General features: G+C 37.2%; 1 long non-coding RNA gene across 1 annotated transcript in view; it reads left to right on the top strand.

Annotated features, from left to right (window-relative positions):
• Nucleotides 1-652: 652 nt before the first annotated feature.
• The window catches only part of LOC118578362, a 203,422-nt gene continuing 178,117 nt past the window's right edge, over nucleotides 653-25,957 (top strand). Inside the window, exon 1 of the long non-coding RNA XR_004944252.1 lies at nucleotides 653-733. This is a non-coding gene — a long non-coding RNA (uncharacterized LOC118578362). The remainder of the gene's footprint in view (nucleotides 734-25,957) is intronic.

The raw sequence follows: 25,957 nt of genomic DNA, 5'->3' as shown, positions 1-25,957 counted from the left end.
TAACATTGCATAACCTATTAAAGTAGACAATAGTAATTCAATATGATAATTGAAATATTGCATATGAAGTAACTCTTAAACGTTCCCCCAAATATAATTTTATAAGCACATGTGAATAAAATGGTTCACTAGCTATCATATACTTTGGGAATGGTGCAGCAGTATACATAGGGAAAAAATGGTGATGGCAGATATAACACATTTCGAGACCTATTGCATGCCTTTAATCTCAGCACTAGGGAGGGAAAGGCAGGCTGAATTCTAAGTTTGAAGCTAACATGGCCTACATATATTCTAGGAAAGCCAGGACTAAATAGTTTGACCCTGTTTCCACAAAACATATTTGATTTAAAAAAAAAAAAAAAGATGTGCACACATGGTAGCTCAGGTTGGTCTTGCATTTCTAGTGTCTTATTCCTCAAAGTAATAAAAAAAACTAACATATACCTTGGTGACAGAGAAAAGTATAAATCCATATTCTGGATAAATATGGCAACACATTGCCTTTAAAATGGAAAATACCAAACCCATGAAATAGGCTAATCTCTACTATTGTTTTAAAAGTTTATTAAACCAGTCAAAGGTATGGGAACTCCAAAGATTGAAGCATCATTTCATTTTCCTTTTTCTTCCATTTTTTCCTTGCAGCATAGTAAGAGAATTATTTTTAAAAAGCTTCTAAGATAAAGAGCACAGGTGGCTACCACCAGCATGAGGAGCCCACTTCAAATTGGTAAGTGGACAAATGCAACTCTATGCTTCCTTTTCTACATGTCATGACTTCTGTCGGTACTGTTTTTTGTTTGCCTGTTTTTAATACAAAAGATCCCCTGGTATATTGATTGTAAAGATGACAATGCTTCTCAAATTTTGCCTGTGAATTTTATTCTTGTGATTGGAAGACATTTATTTCACTGAAATTGTGTTTCCTTTAATCAGTTTCTCCATCAAAATTCCTTCTCCAAAAGTCCTCATCCTTTACTAACCTATTCTACATTCGAGTTCTATTAGTTCAGTCTTCATAAATTCTATATATGAATAGGTTCCTGTGGTATTTTGCTTCTTGTTCCTTGATAAACTTCTGTTGGGGGGAGGGACTATTACAAATTGACAGGGACTTAAAGTAGTGATGCGATCATGGGAAAATGTTTGTATTTTTTGAAATTTAGTTTGTTCATTTTATAGAAGGGGCTATGCTTGCCTTCTTAGATTTCTTAAGTGTCAAACAAGAAACTGCATATAAACATTCTAGTAGTTTTCTCTACATGTGAAAAGAATTTAAAGACAGCAGCTTAGCTTATACTGAGTATTTTCCACATGCCAGGTAATACACCCAAGATACTTTACTGTATTGCTTTGTTTACCTGTCACTATAAACTGAAACGTGGTAGGTGTAATGACCCTTGCTTTAGCAGGCAGAGAAACTGCACTGTCAACATGTCAGTAAATTGCCTTGGAATCCCTGTATTTCCTGGGAGCTTTCTGATCCATTTCTTTTTGGTGGCAGTTTCTGCTCTTACATTGATTTATAAAGTCAACACTTTGGAGTAGTTAAGATACACTAAGTTTCTTTTAGATGAGATGCTATGCTACTTTCCAGAGGATATTTACTTAGAATATGATGCTTGTGTGTTTATATGCAGTCCTATAACTTTCAAATGGCTTATAAATATGTAAATGCATCTAGTATTCACAGGCTGATAAGAAAACAGGGTGGGATTTGTTCTTTCCGTTTTCAAAGATAGGGAAGCTGCAGTCCTGAGGGGTTAGCTGGCTCACCAGATATCTTATTTCTCTGAGCTTCTCAGACTTTCTGTAGTTCGGGGTCAGTATATTTTTTATCCATTGCAGACTGAGTGTTTTTGTAAGATTACTGAAGAGTATTTGCAAGATATGTGAGAAGATTTGAAAGCAGGAGGTACAAACATCCACTTTTAATTCTCATCGCTGTTATCACACAAATACAAAATAACTGCATTGCATTTTTAGGAATATTTCTAGTGCTTTCTCTCAAAAATCGACATTCCTTCTGATGTCCTTAGTAAATGGCAGACACCAGACTGTAAGTCATAGAAAATGGGGTCAGCACTGACAAAGGAACACCAGGAAGTCTAACGCTGAGTCCTAACCATGAGCTTCTTAGCTCTTGCCTGCTCCTGTTGCTCTAGACAAGCCTTAACACATGGCAAGAATCTTACCTTTTAATCTGTGGAGGAAGAAGATTGAATTTCAAGTTGTTAAAAATGAAGCTGGTGTAAGGAGAGAGACAAGGACAGCATCCCTGGAAAGAGAGGTTTCAACCAATAGACAGGAAGAGTATGGCCACTGGAGTTGATAGGAATGACTTCTAAATGTCGAAGCTAAAATGTCTATACAACTTCTAAAATTTGAGACATGTTGTTGGATTGCTCAAAGAGTGTTGATTTCTTTTTCTTTTCTTTTACTCTTTTAAATTATTTTTATCCTTTAAAAAAAAAAGTTGGGTTGTATTAAGAAGGCCAGGCCTTGTCAGTTTCCAAACATCTCAGCCTTGGGTATCCTCTAAGATGTACAAGTGGCTCTTGGCCTGCTCTGAAATGAAAATGATCTATGTTTCTCCACTACACTGAAGAGGCATGAAAATAAATTACTTGTTCATTTCAAAAACTACCAAAAGAAACTGAAGCACTTTTGTGTGTAAAGTGAAACACACACTGAGGCAGCAGTGAGAATTTACTTTGCTGGATGTGTTTTGAGGCTTTCTCAGCTCTCCTGAAATGGATCCAAGCATTTACATGTACTATTTTATTAATAATTATTGTATTACTATGTCAAAGTATTACTGCACATATGTTCTTGGAGACAAATTTCTAAATGACCTTATTAATAGAAAACATGGAGTCAGATATAGGGGTCAAAACCTGAGAGAGATCAGAGGAATAAGAACAGCCACATGCTAACCTCACCTCACTAACTCCGCAGCTTCCAAAAAGTGACGTACTTCCTGTCTTTCCCATGCCTATCTGCCTTGCTGTTCTGTTATTTGATTTGTTCTTTCTGTCCAGCTACATCACTTTCCCTTCCTGCCCAGCCCTGTCACTTCCTGTCTGTCTGTATAGGCCTCCAGACGTCCATAGTTTACTAGTGTTGGAATTTAAGGCATGAATCACCATGCCTGGCTCTGTCCCAGTATGGCCTTGAACTCACAGAGATCCAAACAGATCGGTGGCTCCCAAGTGATAGGATTAAAGGTGTGTGCTACCATTGCCTGAGTTCTGTGTTTACTTATAATGGCTGGCTTTTTCCTCTGGTCTTCAGGCAAGCTTTATTTATTTATTAAAGCACAAATAAAATATCACCACATTTCAGCACAAATAAAATATCACCACATTTACCCTGTTTTTTCCTAAAAAATAAAATAAAAAATTATAACTAATAGAAGAAAAACTATATACAATAAGTACAATAACTATATACAATATATACAAGCAATAAATACATGAACAATGTCTCGTCCATTTGCATTTGACAAATTCAGAGAAAATATTCCATTATCTATCCTATCTTGGTGAGTCCTATGTACCTATTTCCTTTATATCCTAACTTATATTACCAACAGAAAACTATCTTATGGTGTCTTTTAAATCTACATACTTTACATCTCCTCTTGGTGAGTTTCTTTTCTGAACTTGTTAACAAAGAAATCTGTAACTACAACTATCTAATCTTCAACTCCCTCAGAAATCCCCAGAAGAATATATTACCTAAGCAAATAGGAAGAGCATTGTAAGCAACTTCCAAAAATCCAGAATGACAGAGACAGTTGGCTGCCTGGACAGTCACCCAAAGTTCTTCTGCAACATTAGGGCAGCCATCTTTAGCCCATAGATCTAGCGTCTCTCAGTCATTTTTCCTGTGTCCTGTAGAATGTCTGGCAGTCTCTTCTGCAAAGCAGGAACCTGAATGACCATCTCACCTTGCAAAGTACAGTGGTTACCTTCCTATGGGTACTACATGTTCAGTTTATACAACATACTGTCAATCAGTCAACACAATGGCACTTTTTTGCCTACTGGCTAACTTTTGCCACAAAGAAAGCAAACTCCATAATTAGTTTATTCAATGACCATCAGTCTCCTTAAAGTAATTGGTACTGCCAGGAGTATACATGTCTCATTGTCCAGAAAATTCTAAGTTTTTAGAACATTCTAAATGCCATATTCTGTAGGTCTTTGAAGTATTTGAAGATTACCTACCTAATTGAATTGTATCTATGTATACCTAGAAAACTTAAGTAACATGACTATACATGATGATAATTATTAATTAGATGACTAATTATTAATCTGTATTTCTTAATTCTTTACTACAATTTAAATGAGTTACATAAACATAATACCTTAAATGAAAGTAGGAATATATATACAGTATAACAAAATTAACTTTAAATTTGTATCAATATACTAAAACCCACAGCAGTGTAAAATATTTTAAATAAGTTGTTACTCTTTATCCCATCATATCTATATCCCTTTTATTCTTTAGTAAGAGATTGCATTTATAATCAATCCCTTTTAAATAAAAAAAAAATATAAACAATATTTTGGGAATTTGGGCGTAACATCTCATACTACTTCCTGCTGGTTGAGGGCACTGGCAATCTTATGGGGATCCTGAAAAAATTAAGAATTATGGTCAATTTAAATGTAAGAGCTAGTCGGTAATAAGCCTGAACAAGTGGCAGAGCAGTTATAATTAATATAAGCCTCTTTGTGTTTACTTGGGGGACATGAGTGGGAGAGATTTGTCTCGACCGCAGGCCAGGCAAGACACTGGAAAACTTCCAGCTACATGATCATAATAGCTCATAATTATGAGTAAATATTAGAGGAAGATTAGGCTTTTCCTCTAAATGATGTTGATTGAATGTTTTCTGTTGTTGTTTAAGATGTCAGAAAGCTACATTTTTTGTTTTGTTTTTATTTTTTTAAGTTTCACCTGCTTAATGTTGCTTTCTGTGTTTAAACAGACTATACTTAGGCTATAATCATGTTTCAATGGATGTTCAGCTATACACACATCACACACATATACAAGTGTATACATTCATGTAAAGGCTGTAAGAGGTTTAAGTTAAATATGAAGATGTATAACATTCAGCCATCATCAGAGAGGCTTCCTCCTAAAGTAGGTGGGAATACATACAGACATTGTGGAGAGAGAGTTGAGGGGTCAGGAAACACACAGCACTCTAAATGGGAAGTCTCCATCAAATCCCTACTCTCAGGCCTCAGGGCACTCTGTGGAAAAAGAGGCAGAAAGATTGTAAGAACCAGAGAAGATAGAGGGAACCAAGAAGACAATGACTTCTAAACAGAACAGGACTGGCATACATATGATCTTACACAGACTGTAGCAGCATACACAGAGCTGCACCAGGTAGAGTCCCTATGCAGAGAGGGAAAATGGACACAAGCCCCCATCCCTAACCCAGAAGCTAGCTCCAATTGATAACTGCTCCCAAAGGAAAAATCAGTTTTCTCCAAGGAAGTCACTGTCTATACAAACTGTACTTGAAGGCAGGTTCCATGGCTAGCAGGTGATAGTCAACCAAAAATAAACTCACTCAAATTTTTGGAGGTTCTTTATCTCATAATGTTTTGTCAGAGCATTATTGCAAACCATACAGGTCCTCTGCATATATATTATGATTTCTGGTTTTGTGTCCTATGGGATTTCTGTGTGCAAACGTGTATCTCTGAAACTATATGATCTATATGTATTTCTTGTATATTTTCCTTTGGCTCTTTTTCTTTTTGTTTATTTTGTCCTGTTGTAGTTTGTTTGATTTTGTTTTATCCTTCTTATTTATCTTTCTTTTATCTTCACGCACTCGCTCTCACACAAACACACACATACACACACAATTTTTTGCTTTGTATACAGTGTTGTGCCTACGTGTATGCCTGCATTCCAGAAGAGGGCACCAGATCTCATTACAGATGATTGTGAACCACCATGTGGTTGCTGGGAATTGAACTCAGGACCTCTGGAAGAGCAGCTAGAGCTCTTAACCTCTGAGCCATCTTTCCAACCCCATGTATACATATATTAATAATATATATATTAGATGCCTACTTGTTTTCTAACCAAAGAGAGAAAGAAAGGGAATGGATTTGGGAGGGAGAGGAGGTTGGGTGGAGGTATAGGAGGGAAAACTATAATAGGAATATACTATATGAAAAAATTACTTTCAGTAAAATAATAATGGAAAATAAAATTTATGACAATACCTGAAACTATGACATTAATCTATTATTAGCTTCTGAGAGGACTCTACATTGGTAACCTGAAATTCACAATTAAGTAGAGTCTACCAAAGGCCTTAAGTAAGTGAAGGAAGGATTTAGCTGAATATGTTGTATCCATGGAAGGAGGCACATAGGCCAAGCAGGCATTGGAAATGGGACTAGAGTTGCTTGTGCATGTGTGTGTGCAATACTCATTTAGGTTAAAGTGAGAGGACTGTAAAGCCAGGAAGGAAGAGGTTCCACAGGCATCATGGCACAGATGCTTTCTAGGAGCAGGCATTTGAGCATCTGAATTGAACCTCTCTCATCTTCATTGGTATTATTGCCTGAAGTTGTTCATGCAAGTGTAATCTTTGGTTGTGAAGCATAAGGTCTTCCTGTTAAAGTTCAAGCTACTAGTGATGAAAAGGGTTGAAAGTTAATCTTATCCATCATCTACTAGAAAATAAGACATTTTCTAGGAATTTGCAGAACCTCAGAAATGACAAAAAAAATAGCAAGAGTATCAGTGAAACTTGTCTAAACCTAAATAATGGTGAGAGAGAGAGAGATGAATGCCTCAGAGGACAAACCTCTGTAGGACAATGAGATAATAAAGAACCAGAAAGAGGCCCATTAGGAAGTTGTTTGCTATTCTTCTGTATTCATGACTAATGATTTAAAGCTCAGTGATTCAAGAACATGAACTTCAAAGAACGGAAAGGAGCATTTAAATTTGCCTTTGGAGACAACAAAGGACAATAATCTATGTGGTCAGAAAGTTCCAGGAGTTCTCAGCTTCTTCAGAACCACAGACAGCAAGGGCAGATGATGAAAATGACAAGGGGCAATAATGGTCAAGACTGAAAAAGAAATAAAGAGCAACAGGAACTGTTACTTAAAAATAGAATTAAAAAACAAAACAAGCTGGACAGTGGTGGCACAAGCCTTTAATCCCAGCACTTGGGAGGCAGAGGCAGGTGGATTTCTGTGAGTTTGAGGCTAGCCTGGTCATCAAAGCGAGTTTCAGGAAAGGTGCAAAGCTACACAGAGAAACCCTGTCTCTAAAAAAAAAAAAAACACAAGAAGAAAAACCCCCCAAACAAAACAGAACAAAAAAAAATCCAACCAAACAAGCAGGAAGTTAAAAAATAAGCAGGTAATTTTTTTTGTTGTTCAAATATAAATGGAAAATATTTTTAGCATTCTAGAGATTACCTACTGCAGTCTCAGAATTTTGTGTGGGGATGATGCCATTGGGATCTTAGGTCCTGTTGTTCCACCCAAAAGCTTGGAGACTGCAAATAGCATAAAGAGTTAGACTTATTTAGATTGTGGACCAGAACAAGAGACAGAGAAGTTCTAAATCTCTCTCAGCCTTGCCCATAAAAGTGCTAACAATTTATATTTGAAATAGTAAAAACAAAATACAGGGAATGGTCATATCAAATTTATCTCCCAAGATAGCCAAATTGGGAGAGAAGTCTTTTCTCTGTGGTTCCTGGAGTTGACAGGTTTCTTTATTATTAATTTTTATTTATTTATTTTACATCCTGGCTACAGTTTCCTCTCCTTCCTCTCCTCTTATTCCCTCCCCAACCTCCCCTCCACCCTCACCCCAAAATCTACTCCTCCTCTGTTTCTGTTCAGGCCTCCGATGGTATCAACAAAGCATGACATACCAAGTTGAGGTGGCACTATGCTCCTCCTCTTGTATCAAGGCTAGGCAAGGCAACCCACTATGAGGAATTGGTTTCCAAAAGTCAGCCAAAATGTTAGGGACAGCCCCTGGTCCCACTGCTAGGAGTCTCACAAGCAGACCAAGTTATACAATTGTCACACATTTTCTTTGTATGTGTGTATGTGCATGTGTGCATGTTCATGTATTTTAAGTGTGTGTGTGTATGGCAGACAGAGCCAGGGGATCAATTCCTCAGATACCATATACCATTTTTGGGGATAGAAACTCTCAGAGGGTTTAAACTGCAGAGTAGCTAGACTGCTGGGCTTGAGAGCCCGTGGGAGCTTGCTGTTTTTGTCTCCTCATTATTAGGATTGTAAACTTGCAGTAGTACCAGGTGGAGCTCCAGGAGTCCAATTGTCGAGAAAGAGGAGGGACTGTAAGAGCATGAATTGTTGAGACCAAGATTGGAGAGGCACAGGGACAAATAGCCAAATGAATGAAAGCACATGAATTATGAACCAAAGGCTGTGGAGCCCCAAGCTGGATCAGGCCCTCTGGATAAGTGAGACAATTGAATAGCTTGATCTGTTTGGGAGGCACCCAGGCAGTGGGACCAGGACCTGTCTTGGTGCATGAGCTGGCTGTTTGGAACCTTGGGCTTATACAGGGGCACTTTGCTCAGCCTGGAAGGAGGGGACAGGACCTGCCTGTACTGAATCCACCAGGTTTAAATGAATCCCCAGGGGTGTCTTGGCACTGGAGGAGATGGGAATGGAGGGGAAGGGATAGTGGGGGGAAGGTGGGGCCAGGGGTGGGAGGGGGGAGGACAGGGGAACCCATGGCTGATGTATAAAATTAAAACACAAATATAATAAATTTTAAAAAAGGGAAAAAATTAAAATAGATTCTTTGCTCATACCATATAATCCTGTTTAAAGTTTCCCCTCTATCTACTCCTCTCAAGTCCTCCCACCTTCCCTTCCATCTGGATCCACCCCCTTATGTCTCTCATCAGAAAAGAATAGTCTTCTTGTTTTGTTTTGTTTTTTTTTTTTTTTTTTTTTGGTTTTTTTTTTGAGACAGGGTTTCTCTGTGTAGCTTTGGTGCCTGTCCTGGAACTTACTCTATAGCCTAGGCCGGCCTTGAACTCACAGAGATCCACCTGCCCTTGCCTCCCACGTGCTGGGATTAAAGGAGTGTGCCACCACTGCCCAGCAAGAATAGTCTTCTAAGAGGTAATATGACATAACAAAATAAAATATAATATAAAACAAATGTAGCTGGAGAGTTTCTCTGCAGCTCCCAACAAGTCCCGGCAGCCCCTCAGCCCACTTATAAAATAAACACACAGATTATTTAATTTAAACTGTTTGGCCTAATGGCTCAGGCTTTTGGCTAACTGTTCTTATATCTTAAATTAACCCATTTTAATTAATCTATAAGTTGCCATATGACTCGTGGCTTACTGACATGATAACATCCTCTCATGGCAGCATCTCTCTGATCTAGCTTTCTAACTTTCCAGTATTCTCCTCTCTTCTTGTCCCACCTACACTATACTCCCTGTCTGGCTACTGGCCAATCAGCATTTTATTTATCAGTCAATCAGAGTAACACATTCAGAGCATACAGAACATCCCACAGCAAAGAAAAACTATCACATCAAAGTTGGGCAAGGCAAATCATCATCAACAACAACAACAAAAAGAGCCCAAGAGAAGGCTATTAAAACTACTAAGCTGAAAGCTATAATATATATGCAGAAGTCCTGGTGCAGACTCACGTAGGCAGTATTTGCTGCTTCAGTTTCTATGAGTTTATATAAGCTTTGTTGATTTAGAGGTACTTGCTCTCCTGTGTCCACCATACCCTCTGGTCGTTCACTCTTCTTCATCCACAGGGTTCCCTGAGCTCTGAGGGGAGGGGTTTGATGGAGACCTCCCATTTAGTGATGTGTGTTCCAACATCTTTCTCTGTGTAATGTCTGTCTATGGGTCTCTGTATTTACTCCATCCACTGCAGAAGGAAGCTCCTCTGAAAATAAGTGCTGAATAAGGGACTAATCTATGAGTATAGTAGAATATTATTAAGAGTCATTTTATCACTACTTTTTTTTTTTTAACCAGTGCTATTTGGTTATACCCTAGGTCTATGATCAATCTAGTCTCTGGCTCTTTGCTATTCAAGCAGTATCAGGTATGGGTCCCATTTTATGAAGAGGGGCTTAAGTCAAATCAGACATTTTTTGGTTATTCCCACAAGCTTTATGCCACCATTGCATTAGCTTATCTTGGCGGCATGATACCATTGTAAGTCAAAGAGTTAGTGACCAGTGTTTGTTTTTCTTTTGATAACCTTCAGAGTACCTCCCATACCAAAGACACTAGACTGTAGGGTGAAGGTTCTATGTAGACACCAGCTCATCCTCTCCACGTTCAATGAGTTCTAGGGGTTTTTTCTTCAGTTATAGAACATTGCTGTCAGTTTGTGGAGAGCAACCCATGGTCTTGGCAACAGTCTGAGCCGTTTGAGGATTTCTATGGGATCTCTTTGGCCAACAGTTCAATTAGACATAACCAAGTGACAGTATTGGAAGCTTCATTTGATGACAGGAGATGACTAGTTAAGATTCAGTCTCTCCTACTTTTTGGAGACTTCACTAGGCACTGCCTCATATTTTATGGGAAGTTTCCACTGTACTAGGTTTCTGTACCACCCCTCAAATGCCCCTCAATTCTATCTATTTCTCCCTGAATTCCCTTCCTCAAACCCACCTCCCCTCCTATTTCCCATTTGATCTTCCCTTTTCCTGTCCCTACATTAATATCTACATTTAATTGAATATCTACCATACTTATCTTTATTGGTCTGGGTTACCTCACAGAATATTTCACCTAGTTCCATTCATTTGCCCACAAATTTCATATTTTTTAAACATCAGAGTAGTAGTCCATTGTGTAAACATACCACATTTTCTTTATGCATTCTTCTATTAAGGTTTATCTAAGTTGTTTCCAGTTCCGAGCTATTATGAATAGAACAGCAATGAACATGGTTGAGTACATGTCCTTGTGGTGGATAAAGCATCCTTTAGATATATGCCCGAGATTGGTACAGCTGGATAGTAATGTAGATTGATTGCTATATTTTTGAAAAACTGTCAAACCAGTTTTCAGAGTGGCTGTCCAAATTGGCATTCTCAACAGCAGTGAATGAGTATTCTCCTTATTCCCGTCATCACCAGTATGAACTGTCACTTGTGTTATTGATCTTAGCCATCCTGACAGACATAAGATGGAATCTCATAGTTTTGATTTGTATTTTCTCCATGGCTAAGAAGTGTTTTTCAGCCATTTGAGATTCCTCTGTTGAGACTTCTTTGTATCTGTACCCCATTTTTAAATTGGATTACTCGGTTTTTCAATGTCTAGCTATTTGAGTTCTTTTTATACTTTGGATATTAGTCCTCTATCAGATGAAGAATTCAAAAATTTTATTTCCCATTCTATAGGCTACTGACTTCTATTCCTGGCTTGCTAATGACCTCTGATCTCCAGGCAAACTTTATTTATTAACATTCAAATAAAATCACATTTCAACACAATCAAAGTGTCACTACAAGAATGTTGATAGGGATCTCATTGAATCTGTAAATTGCTTTTGGTAGGATGGCCACTTTTACTGTGTGTCTGTAGGAAATAGGGGCACAGGGTGAAGGAAGACTGCAGCAGGTGTTCTATTGCAGGGCTAGGGGTGAAGCTGGGGATTGGATTTGAAGGAAGAAGAGGGAGTGATAAAGGTCTTCAGTTAGCTTACCTTCTCCCCTGACTTGCTCAGTTGCTTTGTTCCCAAAGTCTACCTACAGACTTTGGAGGTTGGGATAGTGGGATGGGTTGGGAGAAGGAAGGTTGGATCAGAAGATCTTCTTGATCTGTTGGAGAAGGGGTCTGAGAGAAAAGGAAAACCATAGTAGGTGTCCTGCTTCAGAGCTGTGTATGAGACTAGAGGATTTGGTCTAGAGGAGCAGAAGAGGTAAAAATCTGTAGGTAGCCTATTTGTTTCTCTGGCAGGAGTCCACACTTAGCTTTTTAATGTGGGTTCTAGGAATCAAAGCCAGTTCCTTATGAGTTCATTTTACTGACTAAGCTGTTTCCTCAGCTCCAGATTTTCTTACATTATCAATATTTGTTAAGAGAAGTAAGAAACAAAGGCTATCAACATGGGACAATTGTCAGTACAGGAATACATCACAAAATGCTGGCAAGTGGAATACATAATTTTTCTTTTCTAGTTGTCTCTTTTGCTTAATGACGTATACAATAATTGTCCATCTTAATTTCTATCCATGTTATGTGGAAATACATAGAAGAACAGTGCACAAATTGTAAGTGTATGGCTCAATGCATTTTCCATTATGTCAATAAAATTGTAATACCGCTCAGACTAGGAAACAGATCTTGACAAAACATTGAAATGACACTTGATGCTTCCCAACATGAATCCCAATCTTTCTTAAAGTAAACCATTTCCTGAGATTAAATTATGTCTTTTTAGTCTGATTTTACTTTTATAGAAATGGAATAATAATAGTTTTTACTCACATTGTGTGTGGATTTTGTTCTCAGTATTATAAATGCGAGATTCCTATGTGTAGCAGTAATTTATTTTTCAATGTATTTCATCATGAAAAATTCATGGATGCTAAATACTTATGTGTGTCTTCTGGGATTTTATGTGAAAAATCTTAGTTGGCTGTGCAACTTATTTTTGTGACTTGAAAGTGTATTTTTATTTTTAATAATAAGCATTTTATTAATTCTTAGAATCTTTCATATAACACATTTTGATTATATTCACTACACACTCCTTCCCCCAACTCCTCCCAGACCATACCACCTTTTCCTTACTCTCCTCCATTTTGATTGAATGGACAGTCTCACATCAAATACCCTGGTCCCCTGTCTCTCACCATCTTTGCATGCGTGCCTTCTTGTGTGATGTCCCCTGAGCCTTAGGTGAAGGGCTGTGTTGGCAATGTATTAACTGGGTACAGGCACCCCACTGTCACTTGTTCCCTGCATAAGATTAGTGGCAGCTTCCTTGTACTGATCTCTGTCTACTGCAAAAAGGAGCTTCTACAAGTGCTGCACTTTTCTGTGTGGATGCGTGTAAGAATTAGAATGCAGGAGATATTAGACTGATGCAAGAGAGTGGTCATGGAGCATTTATTCTCATTACATACTGCGACTTACCCAAATGTAAGAATTTAGAAAAGGCATTTAAGAAGTATGACTGCAGACATTCACCCCTTGAAGTCCCACAAACTCTGTAGTTCTTTCTCACTTTCACTTAATAAATCTTGATAAGGGGCTGCAGAGATGGATCTGTGGACAGCAGGCCTTTCTTCCAGAGAACCCGGGCTTGATTCCCAGCACATCTGGCACTCACAACCTCTGCCAGTTCTAGGGAGTTTGTGGGACTTCAAGGACATGTCATGCATTGTATGAACATGGTACACAGACATGCATGCAGACTAAACATTCATAATACATAAAATGAAAGGTTTAAATGTAAAAATAAATAACTTTAATACTACATTTACTCTGCAATGAAAAGAAGCAGGAAATATGGTGGCTTTATTTACACATGATGAATACACAGTCTAAAGAAATTCAAGGTTTTATTTGACATATATAACATACAAATTGAGGTTAAATAAATACAAACCTGGCAATTCCTTCAACTTAAAATTAAACATATTCCATTTATCCAACTTCAATTTTTTCCACTAGCTAATTGATGCTTAGTAATCTATCAATATTTTTTTTGTCTCACTGGCTGCCAACCAATCTCATGGCAGTGGAATCATAGCTGAGTAGTAATGATTGGAGTCTGCTGAGGGAGAATGATTGCACGTTCCATTTTTACATTGGGAAAAATAATTATTTGTCCAGTCATTTGAAACTATAATAGCAAATGTGTAACAGGCATGAAAATGCTCCAGAGGGCACATGATTTTATAGAGGTCTGGGGTTCTCACCCGTACAGCAAGTATGACAGCTCTGCCGCTTTCCTAGACATTTCTCTGGTGGCTGGCTGGATGCTTCATTAGCTTCAAGTGTCATTAATTTCCACAGCCTTAAAACTTCACGTCCATGCTGTTGAGAAATCTTTGATATGCATAATTTGATGTTACTCTGTCTTGTGGCATACTTTCAATGAAGCCATAATATTTGGAATTAGTTTAATGCATCTTACAGAGCAGGTACTATTTTCATGACGTTTAAGTGTATGGTTCTAAAGGATTAAATATATTGCTATTTTTGAACAACTATCATCTCCATTTATTTTCAGAATTTTGCCACATATGAGTATGAAAATTTTACTCATTCATCATTCTCCATAATTTATGGTATTGCTGTAAGCATTTTATATACTGTAAATCATTTTAAACAGATATAATTATTTTAATTCATTTGCCTTTTTAATCTTAGGAAAAATATTAAGTGAAATGTAAACAAAGTTACAATACTGTTATTTGTATTTGCCTATGCATTTACCTTTTCTTTATTTTTGTATGACTGTGTGTTACTGTCCAGAATATTTTTATTTCAGTTTGAAAAGACTCCCATTTACATTTCTTGCAGGGACATCCATTGGCAATCCACATTCTCAGTTTGTTTGGGAATGTATTTTGCTTTTGGCTTTAGAAAGCTGTGAGAGGGGCTAGAGGGATGGCTCAACAGTTAAGAGCACTGACTGCTCTTCCAGAGGACCTGGGTTCAGTTACCAGCCCCCATATGGCAGCTCACAACTGTCTGTAGCTCCAGTTCCAGGGGGATCCAACACCCTCATATAGATATACAGTCAGGCAAAAAAACAATGCATATAAAAATAAAAAGAAAAAGAAGAAAGTTGTGAGAAATGTGGAGTTTTAGTTGAGCAATTTATGTTTACTTTTGCTTTATTATGCAACTGTACCAGTGTGCTTTTCTGTTCATATTTCTAGTTAACTAATTTGTTGATAGTTTCACTGAGAAACCCTTGGCCAATTGCCCTCTGACTTTTTGACAGTGTCTCAGTATGTGTCTCTTTGTTTTGGGGAACCCAAGCCCTTGCCCAGAACTCTGTCTGTAGCCTGAAAGGCTGTGGAAAAGACCCAGCAGGATGTAGTCCCTTGGCTGAGCAAGATGTGCTCTTGAGCCCCCAACTTTGGGCCTAGCCCTAGTCACAATAAAAAACAAAAAAACAAAACAACAACAACAACAAAAAAGTTACAACTAGCAAGCTCATCCTAGGGTGTTCAAATTGTCCTAACTACCAAATCAGAAAATAAACATGACCACACACACACACACACACACACACACACACACACACAATGACAAACAAGACAGGCAGTCGTGTACAGATCTGAAAATGAGTCACTGGACTAACAGCTTGAAGTTGTGACCTGCTTAGTCTCTCCAGATGAACAAGGGAAATCCAATCCCCCTCTAAAGGGTCTCCTGACCCACCATCAGGGCCTTGGGATGTTTCCCAGGACCCCATCCCGAGATCTGCCAGTGTGTCCACTTAGATCTTTTGCAGGCTTTATAGAATGTCAGAAACAGCCAGAACCAGAAACCAGAAACTGAAATCAGAGCATGCCTGGGCTAGTAGGCACCTCAAGACTGAACAGAGGGTGGTCGTGGTGGGTTTGGGAAATCTCAATGGAATCTCTAAATGTGCCTAGAGTCCGGACTCCCAAAGTCCACCAAGAAACCAAATCCGATGCAACAGCAAAAAGTCTTTTATTGCAAGTTAACTTGGGTCTCTCCTGCTCCACTGCTGTGACAGACAGAGGGGAGCCCCGAGTTAAATCGAAATAAAAGATTCTTTGCTATTGCGTCAGATTTGGTCTCTTGGCGGACTTGGTGGTTCTGGACTCAAGGCACAACAGTTTGTCTTATTTGGACTTTGTTAATATTCATAGATTCATAGGTTAATGAATCTTTTTCAATTTGCAAACTTCACAATTATTGTTTCTTCATATGACCTTTCTTCCTTCAGAATACCTATGTTGGTTGGCTTCACCATGTCCCATACCTCTCATGGGCTCTTTTGTTCACCTGTTTTTATTTCCTCTTTTTGTTTCCTAGACTAGATCATTTGAAATGGCTTGTATTTGTGTTTCACTGATTTGTTGTCTGCCTCTTTAAAACTATTGTTCATCACCGTTAATGAAAGTTTCAGTTCGGGCGGGCAATGATTTTTGTGGTCCCAGAATTTATATTTTATTTTGTGTGTTTTCTGCCCTAAGATAGGAGACTGGGAATGTGGCCACTTCTTTCCAACTGTGAAGCATGGCACAGCATAGAGACTGGAAAGAGGCAAATGAAACCACAGAATTTCTCATCAGTGTGAACGTGGTTTCTATGGGGCATTTGGTTGGCTTCTGTAAATATTGCTACATCTGTGATCATGTTGTTTTAATTCAGCCCATAGTTTCTGATTTGTTCTGTGTTATACTATGTTTGTGTGGTAAAAAACAAAGTCTTGAGTTTCATATTGGCCCACCTTGCTGATGGTCTTTTTTCTTTTTAATTTTGATTCCTATTCATTTTGGATAAATTGAAACATTCTATATTTTGTATAACATTTTGATATATGGTTTCAGAATTCTCAGGAGAACCCTGCTGACCAAAAGTATAAATTTTCATCATAGGAATGGGAGAAAAAGTAAACTGATTATGTCAGTGTGATTCCTCCTGCATTGCTTGTTACTCTCATATAAATTTAGAGACTATAAACTCAAGAGTTAACAGGTTGAAGGTTTAGCAGTAGGTCAGATTTACCCATGTCTTTGTATCTTATCAGCAGAGCTAGATAAAAAATTAATACTCATTAAGCAATAGTCATAGTCAATTTCACCACACTCTTTGTAGTTAAACATTATGTACATAACATAGAGTTAATTTCATTATTTTATATATGACTTTGTCATATTATTCAGAAGAAGCAACCTTAAAATTAAAATTCAAGCAACAAATTCAGAAATGAATGTTTTGTTTTGTTTTGTTTCAAGACAGGGTTTCTCTGTATAGCTTTGGTGCCTGTCCTAGATCTCGCTCTGTAGACCAGGCTGGCCTCAAACTCACAGAGATCTGCCTGGTTTTGCCTTCCAAGTCTTGGAATTAAAGTTATGTGCCACCACTGCCTGGGCAGAAATGAATGTTTTTTTATTCTTAAATTTAAGCTATTATTAGTTTTCAAAATTAATTTCCCAACTTGAAATTAAATGTTAGTGATAAGCTTTATCAAAACATAATAAGAGATTAAAAGTAGAATAAAAAGAAGTAAGAGGCGATGTTACTAAAGTTCCTGTTATATTACTCTGATTAATACGTGAGAAATTATCATAGGGGAAGATAATTTCCATTCAAAATTTCAGAGGTTTCAGCTCCATTGTTTCTGGGTCTATAATGAAACATTACATATGAGAGAGAGCATATGAGAGAACAGAGGAGGGGGGTCGGGGAAGACAGAGACGTGCTTGTAATCCTAGCACTTAAGAGGTTGAAGGAGAAGGATCATGAATAAAAGGCCAGCTTGGGCTATATGGCAAATTACAGGCTATCCTGGGGATGCTTAAAAAGACACTGGAGTAAAATGAGTAGACCAAGGTCTGAGTCTCTAATTGCATTACCAATTTATTCAATCAGCACCTATACCATATTAGTCTCTTACCAAGTGTTGTGCTTTGAATATGAAACACCTTTTGTAGACCTGCACATGTGGTCTCCAACTGCAACTGTTTGGAAAAGTTGGAGCACCTGTAAGGCAGGAAGCCTTGCTTAAATAAGTGGGTCACTGAAAATGAGCTTTCAGGTTATATATGCTGTCTCACTGCACACACAGTGTGATCAGTTGTCTTTTATCTCTGCTGCCATGTCTTCTTTGTCATGATGGACTGTATTCCCTCTTAAACTGTGAGCCAAAATAAATCCTCTTTATGTTGCTTTTGTAAAAAACAACAAAAACAAAAACAAAAACCTGTGCAGATAGTGTGCCTGTAAGCACAGCTTCTGTGAGAGTTTACAATAAACATGTCATGTCCATCATCCAGCACTTCAGAGCCCTCCTTACTTACCATTCTCCAGCTTTTACTTTCTTTCTTCCACCTCCTTTATGAAGTTCTCTGAGAAGATGGGAGTTTGACAGAGGTGAACCATCCACAAATGAGCACTCATTGTTATTGATGCCAGGTTCTTTGACCAGATCTGAGTCTCTGAGTCAACCCACTGCAAAAACAAAGTTTATCTGGCTAAAGTTTATAGCACCGGAAATTGAAAGGTATGTGAATAGGATGTATGGGAGCATATAGTCTTCTCATTCAAGAGAAACGTTTAATCAGTAGGTACAGTAGAAAACAGTGACTGGAAAAGAGAGGAGAGGGTACTTAGAGCTAAATGTTTATGTTGAGATTGGAGAAAGGAGAAGGTAGGGGGTGAGTTAGTCAAAACTAAGGGTACACAAGGAAGCCTATGGAAATCCACTAGTTTGTAAGCTAATTTTAAAAGTACCCGGCATGGGTGGACATTGCTGCTCCCGGAGCTATGAACTATTAGATGAAAAAGCTTCTTTGTTTCCATTTTTGTTCTTTTTTTTATTAAGACTTTTTTAAAAATTCATTTTACATACCAACCACAGACCCCCCTCTCTTTCCTTCTCCTGTCCCCAACCTTCCCCCAATCCACACCCCCAGTTCCTCCTCGTAAAAGGTAAGGCCTCCCATGGGGAGTCAGCAGGGCCTAGTATATTCAGTTGAGACAGGTCCAAGCCCCTTTCTCCTGAATTAAAGTTGTGCAAGGTGTCCCACCATAGATAATGGACTCCAAAAACCCAGTTCATGAACCAGGGATGGATCCTGATCCTACCGCTAGGGGATAAGGGCAATTTATAGCAAAAATGAAAAAGCTTTAAAAACACCCATAACTACAGAGCCTACTTCCACGGCACTTGGTTCCCCAAAATACCTAGCTAGTTAAACCCACTGGTACAATAGTGGCACCATGGTTATGGGGTAACCACCCAATTTCTGTTAGATAGGAAATCTATTCCTCAAAAGGCATTTTATGACTGGTACTGTAAATTTGGTCACAAACGTTGACTACAGAGATTATAAACTCAACGAGGGAACCCATTGTTATTTTATTAAATCTTCACAGATAAAAGTGCATTAAATATTTATGTTTAGAGCTGTATATATTTTATACGCAGCTTTATTCCACAAGAAAGTGACCATTTAAGAGTTCTTCTTACCAGGTTATTATTAATTTCTTGGTAGAAAAGAGGAAAGGTACTTTGGTAATTATAATATTGGAATAAAATTTATGCCAGTTACTCACTATCATATAGTCTATAATACAAGGGTTCATAGTGTAGATTATTAGAATGATGGTGCATTAAATATGTCTCTGAATCAAATAAAATGTTTCTTCCGCACTAAGTGTTAGGAGAATGACTAGTCTTGATTCTTCTCTAAGAATCCCACCAATATCTTGACACTATATCATTGACAAATTTTCCCCTCAGAGAGGCATAATGTGAAGCAAGATGAGGTCTCAACCCTACACAAGGAACTTACAGGCAACTAAGGCATTTTGAGAAGAGGAGAAATACCCTTCATCAGGGAAAAACACACCAATTGCCATCCAATACCAAATTATCAGCTGTGAAAATATACAAGTAACTTTATATAGTCTGGCCAGGTTAGATTTAGGACTTAATATGTATATACATATACCTACCTGTATACATATAATAGTTATTAATGACAAAAGATGCCATGAATTTGAAAGAGAGCAAGAAAGGGTATATGGGAGAGTTTGGAAAGAGGGGAGAAGGGAGAAATGTAATTATAACAACTAATAAACAACAGCCTTACTTCCCATAATTTAAAATAAAAATAGTAATTATGAAATAAAGAATATAAAGAGCTTTAAATATGAGTCATCTTAAATAATTTTCCTCCCATTGTTCTCAAAACAGTTAAGCATATTTTCATTTCATAATTATATTCCCTTCATTTCATTGTATCATCAAATTATAACATTTCATATTTCTCACTTTCTCTCATGAGACCACTTAGTATGTGTATTTTCTCATATAACTCTATACATGGTAACATACTTGTATGTAAATATATTTGATTGTGTATTATTTAAGTAAAAGTCTGTGATTTTTCCCTCCTTTATTGTAATTCCGATTGCTTTTCTCAAGGTCACTTTCTCCTAACACAGAAGTGGATCCACTTCTGTGTGATTTTAATAATCTTATCCATTTTTCAGCAGAAATGGGAAGTGCTGGTATACCTAGAATCTGGAACAAAGATTAACATTTCCATAATTTCTCCATGTTTGTACCTTCTCCCTGAATCTTTTAACCATGATCTATTGTCCTACTGCATTGTTTGTCTACTGTCTGAAGGAAACAAAACATATTCAAACATCAGATTAAAAAGTTTTTGATAAAATACTTCACAGTAGCCAGACAGTGGTGGTTCGTGCCTTTAATCCCAGAACTAGGGAGGCAGAGGCAGGCAGATCTCTGTGAGTTCAAGGCCAACCTGGTCTACAGAGCAAGATCCAGGGCAAGCACCAAAGCTACACAGAGAAACCCTGTCTCAAAAAAAAAAAAAAAGCTTCACACTAATTGGAAAGTAATTGTTAAGCTCTCCTACATAATGCATAATGTCATTTTCTTGATAAATAACATTGCATGTGTTGGTTAAGAATTATAAGTACTAATGACAAAGAATAGGAATAATATTTACAGAACCTAGAATTTATATTACCATAAATCCACTGTTCTACTCAATAAATGGTAGCAAAATTACATTATTAAGAACTTCATGGTTATAATAGTTCCAAGTAGGAATGTCTTTGGTTAGTCCGAATGTATACACACAAACAGACACATACACATGCACCACACACACACACACACACACACACACACACACACACACACACACACACACCACATTATATGCATATAATAGAGCACAGTGAACCCTAGTGCTCTATCATCTGAACTCTTCTGTTGCCCATGAAACAAAGATAATGGTGTGGATTTTGACTCTTTATTCCCAAATTTATGCCAAGTTACAATTGTAATCTCTGTTATTTACCCTGGAAGAAGAGGGGCTTTGTAACCGTTGTTGACAATAGTAAATGAAAGCTGCATAGTTGTTTCTTGTTCGTGCAGCATCAGTTGTCATTAAGCTCTCTGGGATATTCATGCTGCCCTTCTGAACTATGGACTAAAGAGGTAGCCTACATGGGACCAGATAATAAGCAATGGATAGAGATTAGTATTAAGATTGGGAATAACTTTGGGGGAAAAATGAATATAGTTATTGTGCTTCAAACCTTGGCTCTGATGGTATCAGTTGAATAGGATCAAATCACTGATTCTCTGAGCCTGATCTTTCATTGGAAAAAGGGGGGGGTGCTGACATATAACTCACAGAATACTGGACAAAAGTAAATATGGAAAAGTAGGTGGATATGCCATAGACTTTCACACTAACTACTTTTCTTTCCTAAAAACTTTGACCATACAATCAAGAAACACTATTTTAAGCATTTATGTCTTTTGGGCTTTCTTTTCTTTTCTTTTCTTTTCTTTTTTTTTGTAATTTTCATTTGTGCTATGCCTTGCACACTATTCTCGTTTTCTTCTTTGCATGTCCCTTCCAATTAAAAATGTGAGTGCCACTAAGACTCATTCATAGACTGCTGAAGCCAAGTTAGAAAACGTATGAGGAACTGACCTTTGTCTTTCAGGATCCGGATGCCCCTCATCTGACAGTCAGATATAGCAGTGCAACCTTGAAGAGTAGAGAATATCATATTTTTAAAGAAGTTTAAATCTCACAGAAAAACTTTGTATCTTTTGAGCCTTTCATGACAACTCTCTTTGCCACAAAATGTATTGTTATCTTCAATAGACCATATCAAAAAACTCAGAAGAGATGGAATACTTCAGTTTCAAGAAAATCCCTAAATAAATGACATAAAGGATGAATTTGGGAGAGACAATATAGAGGCTGTGGAAAGGCAGATGCTACAGCACTTTAGACTCTGTGAGGCAGATCAAGAATTTCCTTACTGCCTCAGTATTGTGTAATACATTTTAAAGTGCCCATCCAGAACATTATTTTGATTTGTATTCCTTTAGAATCAACTTCAATTTCCAGTGCTATCATCTATCATTTTATATAGTTATAAATGAATCAAATATTTGTGGCAGACTGTAGGTTTCTTTTTTCATTAGAGACAGAAAAAGATAAGGAAGGAAGAGGAACATGCAGGAGGTTTGCCCAGAAATATTTAGGATCATGTGTTTACAAGAGTCTCCAGGTGCTTTTCCCCCTTGGGTATTCCATTTGTTATTGTGCTTGTTTAATGATACTGAAGAAAAAGAAGAAAAGAAATGTTGAGCTGTAGATTATTTTAGTCTATTTATATTATAAAGTTGAGTTATTTCACCTGCACTTTTTTTCTTTTGGTTTTTCGAGACAGAGTTTCTCTGTGTAGCTTTGCGCCTTTCCTGGAACTCGCTTTGGAGACCAGGCTGGCCTCAAACTCACAGAGACCTGCAATTTTTAATACCTTTCCTAACACAACAATATTTGTCCAGAATTAGACACATTTGCCAATGTGGAACACTATCTACCTTTAACCTTCTATAAAACACATATTCTAAAGGAATTACTTTCCAGAGGAAATTAATTATGTTTTATTAAATATGTATCATATTTTTTCTCTTTCTTTTTTATTTTTGAGATTACAGTATAATTAAAACATTCATCCCTTTTTATTCTTCCCTCTAAACCCTGCTATATACCCTTCTTTGGCCTCTTTTAAATTCATAGCCTGTTTTATCATCACTTGTTATTACATGCATATATTATATATATTCTTAAATGTAACCTCCTCAGTCTGTATAATTTTACTTGGATGTTTATTTTTAGGGATAATCATTTGAAATCAGATAAATAATTGGTGTGCTCTTTCCTAGGGAAGACGATTTCTCCTGCTTTCAGCATTTCTTTTTTCTTTTCCTTTTCTTTTTTTCCCTCTCTCACATTTCTTAGTTGCCTGTAGAGTTGAGGCCCACAGGCTTTTCCATGTCCAGTTTGGTATATCTTTTCATGTGATCCTTGTTCAGGTCATGTTTGGGCAGTCATGTTGGGGAGACATCCTGGGTGTAGGTTTTCGCATTAGCAGAAGACAATTAATCTCAAAACAAACGACCTCATCCTCAGCTCTTAAAATATTTCCATAGCCTCTTCTACGATGTTCCCTGAGCCTTAGGTATTGGACTGTTTTGTAGATGTATCTGTCCATTGGGACTGGGCCCCACAACTCTGCATTTTGATTGGGCGTAGTTGTCTGTAGCGGTCTCATTCCGTTACAAAGAGAAATCTACCTGATGAAGGCTGCAGACTGCACTGATCTCTGGGTATGAGGACAAATGTTGAGATTATTGTTCAGGATTATACTGGTTTAGAAAAGTCATGTAGTCTCTCCTCTAGTATCCATCACTTCATTAGCACTGAGTATTTAGCTTGGTTTCTAGTACAGGCATTACTTTTCTCTTGTTTATTCTTTAGTTGCTTAGTGAATTGTTGGTTACCACCAAAATGTACACAACTCTACTGCAACCCTAGGATCAGGATGCCAGGCATGGTACAAGGAGGTACCTCAGGGAGGAAGCATGCAGGTCAGTTCTGGTTCAGGGGTCTCTGGGCCCTGTTCCTTTCTTTTTTGGAGGTGGGGTGGGAGGGCTGTTTTTAAAGTGCTTGATGTCTTCAGCAACAGAGACCTACCTTCCACCTCTGGGAGGCAACAAAGCGCAATGTCAGTAGGCTGTAAGTTTTGAAGTCCTTTGGACTTCCTTGGAAAACAACTCTAAAAAGGGCTTCTTATGTATTATATTTTTATATTGTATCTTTAAAAAATTTTAAATTTTGGGACTAATATTATATAGACTGAGATGTTTGTATTTAGTTTTAGGAATGTATATAATATGTGCACATATATAACAACAGTCAAAGAAAAAGAGGTCATGAATTTGAAAGAGACAATGAGAGCTGAAGGGAAGGAAAGGAAAGGGGGAAATAATTCAATTATATTATAATTTCAAAAAATAAAAATATTATTATAAATGTCTTTGAGTTTACTTTTGTAACTGATATACAAAATCATGCATGTTAATAGAGTAATGCAACATTTCAATCCATGTATGCAGTGTCTAATTGGTCCAAACATATCTATCTCCTCAAGTACTCATTAGTACTTTTGGAGAAATCATTTACAATCATTTCTACTTTTGTAGTTTATACAGCAAACAATTTATCTCTATAACTGTGCTACTGTGTATTAGAACACTCTCAGTTCTTACTCCTGCCTGCCTGAAACAATACCCATTACCCAGATTTTCCCCATCTGTTTCTCATCCCACCTTCTAGTAGCCATCATTCTCTCTATGGAATACACTTCTCTAGATTGTTCATAAGAGTATTGTCACATGGCTTTGCTTTCTGGGTCAATATCTCATCTATTGTAAAGACTTCCAGATGTATCCTCATTATCTTTTTTTTTTTTCCAAGACAGGGTTTCTCTGTGTAGCTTTGCATCTTTCCTGGAACTCACTTGGTAGCCCAGGCTGGCCTCAAACTCACAGAGATCCACCTGGCTCTGCCTCCCAAGTTCTGGGATTAAAGGCATGTGCCACCACCACCCATCGTATCCTCATTATCTTAAGAGACAGGACATCACTTTGTGTAGGCTGATGTTCAGTTATTTATGCATACTTTTTTTTTTTTTTTTACCAATTCCTGGACTGACAATCAGACATTTATGTTAGTTTCACTGTTATTCTATTGTGAATATTGTTTCAGTGAACACTAGGATGTGAATGACTCTTGGACATAAACTAATTTTGTATATTTTTAAAAATTTGTTCATTTTATTATTTTATGTGTATAAGTGTTTTGTCTGAACACATATATGTGTATCCTGTGTTTGTCTGGTACCCCTAGAGGTCAGATGAGGACATCAAATTCTCTGAGACTGTAGTTACAGTTATGTGATGTGAAGTTGGATGCTGGGAATTGAATTTAAGTACTCTGGAAAAGCAATAAGTACTCTAAACACTAGGCCAACTCTCCTTTCCCACTTTCATTTCATTCATATATACAAAGAAAGAGATTTATGGAACATATCGAAATCCTACTTTTAAATTTTCAAAGAAAGTTAGGTGTTTTTCATGTTAACTATACTTACTTGTATTACACAGCCGTGAGCACGTTCCTTTCCCTGTATCCTAGCCAGCACATGGTACCATTGTTTTCCTTTCCCAACACAGCATTAAAAATAACTTTCTTACTATTATGAGATGATATACCATTTTTATTTTATTTGCATTTCTCTATGATGTAGACAATTTCATATGTGCCTTTTGGCAGAATCTTATTTTGAAGTGCATATAATATGTCTATTACTGATGTTTGAATGAGAATTTGTTTGTTTGTTACTTTGGAAGATTCTTATATGTTCTGTCATATAGAGGTTGCACACATTGTCTCCCATTCTGAAGTCTTTTTCATTCTGGTGATTATTTAATTTGCTCTGTAAAGTTATAAAGTGTGATATAGTTTCCTTTTCCATTTGCTTTTTTTTTTTTTTTAGTTTTTATTTGTTTGTTTTCTTGTCCAAATAAATCCATGACTATTCACTATCTTAAAACAGTCTCCTGATTCCTTCTAGTGTTTATATTGCTTCTATTTTTTTTTCAGTCAAATACTTAATCCATTTTGTGTTGGTTTTTCTCCATAGTGAATGATGGAGGTATAATACTTTGCATACAGGACCCTAATCCCCCTAGTGCCGTTAATTAAAATCATTGTTTTCCTCAAATATGTATTTTCAATACCCTTATAGAAAACCAT

This window comes from Onychomys torridus, chromosome 2 (genome assembly GCF_903995425.1).
Source record: "Onychomys torridus chromosome 2, mOncTor1.1, whole genome shotgun sequence".
In the NCBI taxonomy this organism is placed as follows: Eukaryota; Metazoa; Chordata; class Mammalia; order Rodentia; family Cricetidae; genus Onychomys; species Onychomys torridus.
The sequence above is the reverse complement of the archived record's forward strand: the minus strand, read 5'-3'. Positions and strand labels throughout refer to the sequence as shown.